General features: G+C 46.9%; 1 pseudogene; it reads right to left on the bottom strand.

The window, feature by feature from the left end:
* Nucleotides 1-3,828: 3,828 nt before the first annotated feature.
* LOC139018279 (F-box only protein 31 pseudogene) lies at nt 3,829-5,313 on the bottom strand (annotated as a pseudogene).
* Nucleotides 5,314-5,928: the final 615 nt, after the last annotated feature.

Genomic DNA, 5,928 nt, shown 5'->3' with positions numbered 1-5,928 from the left:
CATTTACACACGAGTCTGAGTTGATAAGTGTAGTGACAACACCAAACCCTGGTGAGGATGCAGGTGTGGGTCACAGTACATTGTGGTGGGAATATAAAATGGTACAGTGACTGCAATAGTTTGGCAGTTTCTTATAAAGATAAGCACTCATAAGTTTCTTATAAAACTAACCAGAGAGCCAAAACCGGTTTGGCTCAGTGGATAGAGCGTCGGCCTGCGGACTGAAGGGTCCTGGGTTCGGTTCCGGTCAAGGGCATGTACCTGGGTTGCGGGCACATCCCCCGTGGGAGATGTGCAGGAGGCAGCTGGTCGATGTTTCTCCTCCATCGATGTTTCTAACTACCTATCTCTCTCCCTTCCTCTCTGTAAAAAATCAATAAAATATAAAATAAAATAAAATAAAATAAAATAAAACTAACCAGAGGACCCAGCAAGTACACTCTTGAGCATTTATCCCAAAGAAATGACAATTTATGCTCACATAAATACCTCTAAAGGAATGTTCATTGCACCTTTATTTGTAAGAGCCAAAAAACCTGGAAACAAACCCCTTTCCATCAACAGGAAGAGACATAAGCACACTGTGGGGCACCCATACCATGGAACACCACTCAGCCATAAAAAGAATCCACTGCTCATACCCACAGCAACTTGGGTGGATTGTCAGAGAATTATGCTGAGTGAAAAGAGTCATTCCCTGAAGGTTATATACTGTCTGATTCCATTGATACAACATTCTTGAAATGACAAAATGATAGAAATGGGGAATACATTAGCGGTTTCCAGGAGTTGAGGGCAGGGGTGAGTGGGAAGCACGAGGACCCTCATAGCACCATATGTTCACTATATTGACTGTGCTGGTGACACACAAACCTACATGTGTGATGAAACAGTCATGAACTAAATACACACACACACACACACACACACACACACACGCAGGAATACAGAATGAAAACCAGGCTGCAGCCAGGCTCCGCTGCCACCTGCTGGCTGACATCTATACCACCCCTCTCTGCTGGGGCCTCTGCAGCATGGCCACCACCAGGCAGTTCAGATGCTCCTGCAAGTGGAGCAGAGGAAAGGGACACCCTTCCAGGTGCTCAGACACATCACCCAGCTCTTCTCCTGGGTCCACACTGAGTGGATGATAGAAATTGTGTGTTAAAAAATACACATTATGCAATGAAAACAGTAATATAAACCCATAGGCATTTTCTGACTAGGTTATATAGTTTATTTTAACTGTAATATTAATCAGCATAATTTCAATAGTTGAAAGTCCTTTAAACATGAGTTTGAAAGTCTGAAGCAAGACAAGCACATATCACTGCTATTACTTAACATTGTTCGGAATATTCCAACCAACACTTTTAGAAAGAGAAAGGATTAGAGGTATAAAACATGTCAATGCTGCCTTTACTTTGTAAAAGAACTTTCTCTAGAAAAACACTTAATAATTCACTAAGATATCTAGTTATCTAAATGCTGAAAATTTAATGGTTTTCATATAAAGATGACACAATTATTTTATTTTGCTTACATTCATGAGAACACAATATGGAAATAGCCAGGAATATACAGGGGGGAAGGATTTAATTTAATTTCACCTTAAATAGATTTTCAAATATATCTGCAAACCAAATAATCAAAGCAATGTGGTCCTGCCACAGTAATTCACAGACAGACCAGTAGAACAGAATAGTATCTTTCTATGTATCTATGTATGTATCTATCCACATACCTTATTTTTCTTGTTAATCCTCACCTGAGGATATTTTTTCCATTGCTTGTAAGAGAGAGAGAAACCTAAGTGAGAGAGAAATTAGTTGGTTGCCTCCCAAACACACCCCAACTGGGGGCAGGGATCAAACCTGCTACCCAGGTAGGTGCTCGTGATCAGGAATTGAACTCAAGACCCTTTGGAGTGTAGGCCAATGCTCTAAACACTGAGGACAGCAGCCAGGGCTATCCAGGTATCTTTATATTTCTTTCTATCTATCTATCTATCTATCTATCTATCTATCTATCTATCTATCTATCTCTTCATTCATACATACACTCATACATCCATCAACCCTGAAAGCTAAATAGGAGATTCACTTAAACCTGGAGCAAAAGGAAGGAATTTAGGTTTTTCCAAGAACAAATGCAGACACTACTTGGAGAAGCAGTGCTCCAAATTATAAAACATTTATTCCATGGAGGCCCTCATTCAAATGAAACAGCTAAACTTAGAAAATACAATTTTATTTAAAATTAGTAAGAAAGTTTCATAGAGATGTCAGAGTTAAATATACATGTATAAATATTGCCTGCTACATGATGCTGCCCACTCTCACATAAAGAATGGCAACTCCTTTCTCACACCAGATATAATATAAGAGTCCAGAGGTAGAGTTCTTACAGAGAATATAGGAATCACAGGCTCATGGTGGCCCCCGACCACCTCTGGCAGACAGAAAATAAGGAAAGCAAAACTTATTTCTTCACAAATACGCAGTCCAGTGCAGTGTGCTCCACACAGCTGCCCAATCATCTGCTTGTTTCAAGATCCTTCATTGCTTGGGGCTCCTAGAGGGAGTGGTACTGATGGTGTAGGGCAGTGATGGCGAACCTATGATGTGTGTCAGAGGTGACACGCGAACCCATTTTTTTGGTTGATTTTTCTTTGTTAAATGGCATTTAAATATATAAAATAAATATCAAAACTATAAGTCTTTGTTTTACTATGGTTGCAAATATCAAAAATTTTCTACATGTGATATGGCACTAGAGTTAAGTTAGGGTTTTTCAAAATGCTGACACGCGAGCTCAAAAGGTTCGCCATCACTGGTGTAGGGGGACCCAATAAAGGCTCAGATATATTTCTTCTCCCAGCAGGAACCTCTCTTCCCGGGTGTGTGGACCTGATAATAAGAGTTCTGTCCCAATTCCCCGCTTGCCAACCCGTCCTACTCTGTATCGAGGAGGAGGAGGGGAAAGGAAGGAAGAAGTAAAGCAATAAACAGGGACAGGGAGAAGAGCCCTGCAGTGTACATAGATGCCAAAGACTTCTGTTGGGAAATTCTCTGTCCCGCCACCTAGGAATGAACAAAGCTCAGTTGGAGTCTGAGTCAGAGGTGCCACCACCTCCGCCACCACCCCCCCCTCCCCCCGCAGGAAGATGAGCTGGAGCTGCTGGCCTCTTCACCCCTACTGCTGGAGTCTGAGGAGCTGCTTTCTGCCTTTCCCCCATGTTCCTTCTTTTCTTCAGAGCCCCGTGAGGAATGAGAACAGTCCCCATTTGTCTCTGAAGACGCCATCCCAGGAGCCTGTGGCCCTGCTGTTTAAAATAGCCTGAAGCCTTAGTGCCAAAGCACTAGCTATGCATTATGGAGATAATGTATCAGTTAGATAAGCTTCCTTAAGGAATGAGCTCTATTGCTATTGGCCATGAGTTTAATGTTAATAAATAAACAATATATATTAACTAAGATGTCTTTATTTCTTTTGTGATTTATCACTATGCTTTAATTATGTTCAATTTGTAACAATGAAATTGGGGGTCACCACAACATGAGGAACTCTATTAAAGGGACGCAGCATTAGAAAGGTTGAGACCACTGGTCTAAGGTTTATTTCTACCTCAATTGCTGGCCCCTACCCAGCCTGGCCCTGGTCCGGGCTTGGGCAGGAGGCAACCAACTGATGTGTTTCTCTCACATCGATTATTTCTGTCTTTCCCTCTCTCCCCCACTCTCTCTAAACATCAATGGGAAAATATCCTAGGGGGTGAGGATTAAAAAAACAAACAAAGGTGGGTAACCTGTTCAGAAGGTCAAATCTTCAAAGTGCATGCAAGCTGCTCCTCCTACCCGGTCGGGACTGAATGTTCTTGAGCATCTCCAGGAAGGCCCGCGGGGATGGTGCCTCCACATTCTGGAAGGTGTTCTGGACTCTGCCAAACAGGATGAAGTATTTCGTCTCCAGAGAGATGAACCCGAAGTGGTTCTCATCGAACAGGATGAAGACTCCAGGGAAGCGCCAGGGGCAGCCTGAGCCACATGTGGTAACAGTGTCCACGCCATAGCAACACATCCTGCAGGTTCGGGGGTAGTTCTGGAGTCTAGAGCTCACGCCCACAGGCAGAACAAACGGGACAGGCTGCTCCTCTGAAGCTGCAGCCCCGGACTCCCCGACGCTGGGCTGGGCAGGGCTCTGCCAGCCATGGCCCCCGCTTTCCTCAGTCCCATCTTCTTGCTCCCGGATCACCTCCTCGTCAATATCCAGGACCACGCGGTAGAGCCTGTTGAAGTTGCGGAAGATCTTGCCATCTCCCAGCTGGATGCGGCGCCTGAGGTGGATCTCTAACGTCTGGGTGAAGTCTCCCGTGATCTTCGTGACCCTGGCATACTTCCCATGGAAGCTGAGCATGGCAATCATTAGGCCGAAGCGATGGTATTTGCCTTGGAAGAGGCCTGGCCTGATGAGGTCGTCCGGGTGGCCGGGCGGGAGGTAGAGGCGGCGGTAGGTCAAGCAGTCATACCACAGTCTGTCCTTCTCCACCAGCACCCGCCCCCAGTCCTCCCTAGGAGGTGCTGGTAAATCCTTAAGGTGGTCTGTCTTGTTGCACTGGGTGCTGAACCTGTTCTTCCCAATCTGAATGTGGCGGCTGTGGGGCCTGCTGTGGCGGCCTTCCATGCACTCCACCGTGGCTGATTTCCTCTCCGTCAGGCGAATTCTGAACGAGGGCTTGAATTGCATTGGGCCATCCACATGGAGGTTAAGGCAAGGCCCATACGTCCAACCAGTAATGAGTAAGCCATCCACCACGACATTCAGCAGTGTTTTATAGCCCTCAGTATCTAGCTGCCACAATCCCAAAATGCCTCTGTATGGGTGGAAGAGCTTCGCATAGACTTCTCGATAAGACATACCCATCATGTCCAGGTTCTGCAAGTTTTCACGAAGGCCAAACTCCTCCCGGCAGCGCCGTCTCCAGATGCTGTCGGTGTGCAGGATGTGGTGGAATTTGGTGCAGACCAGGGCCAGGCTGGGCAGATCGGTGCCGGGGAGCGAGCCGAAGATCTCCACCAGCACCTCCACCGGCAGGTCCTGCAGAGAGCAGTGCCGGGGCGGCGGGGGCGGCCTGGGGCTCGCGATTCCTCCACTCCCCGCACAGCAAGGCGCTGCCGCGTCCGCCTCGAGATGCTTTTCTGCCGGGGCCGGCTTGCCCTGGGGCGCTGCCTTCTCAGCTGGGCGCTGGCACTCATGAAGACACTGACATGCCCGCGAAGAGCCCAAGCCACAGAGGCAAGCGCACTCCTCCATGCCTCCAGGAGTAACAACCGCCACAGCGTGGGCCAGGGCGCCTCAGCAGGGTTTTAAGTTGGGTCAGTCAACCCTAGAGTCAAGCCAAGGCCCCCAGGGCCTAGCCACGCCCCCTCAGAGAGGAGCCAATTGTAGGACTTTAAACCCATACTATTAACAGTCGCCTCCCTTTCCCAGTGCCCCCCTCCCTGTCCTCCCGCCCTAGCCCCAGGCAGTCACTAATCTGCTTTCTGTAGGGATAGGCCTCTAGGGATACTATGAGGGGGGTGGGAGGGGGCAGGGACATTTCACAGAAATGCAGTAAAAAAAAAACACACTTTGGTATATTTACACAATGGAATACTGTACTACACTGCGGTAAAAAAGAAGGAACTCTTGCCATTTGCAACAGCATGGATGGAACTGGAGAGCATTATGCTAAGTGAAATTAGCCAGTCAGAGAAAGATAAATACCACATGATCTCACTCATTTGTGGAATATAGAGAACAACATAGACTGATGAACAGGGACAGATCCAAAGACAGAGAAACAGCGATCAGACTATCAATCCCCAGAGGGAAAGTAGGGGACTAGTGGGTAAGGGGAAGAGATCAATCAAAGGATTTGTATGCATG

This window comes from Myotis yumanensis, unplaced genomic scaffold, assembly GCF_028538775.1.
Source record: "Myotis yumanensis isolate MYYU_CA2020_CCGP unplaced genomic scaffold, mMyoYum1.0.hap1 SCAF_10, whole genome shotgun sequence".
NCBI lineage: Eukaryota > Metazoa > Chordata > Mammalia > Chiroptera > Vespertilionidae > Myotis > Myotis yumanensis.
Note: the sequence above shows the minus strand (reverse complement) of the source record. Positions and strands in the feature narration are given on the sequence as shown.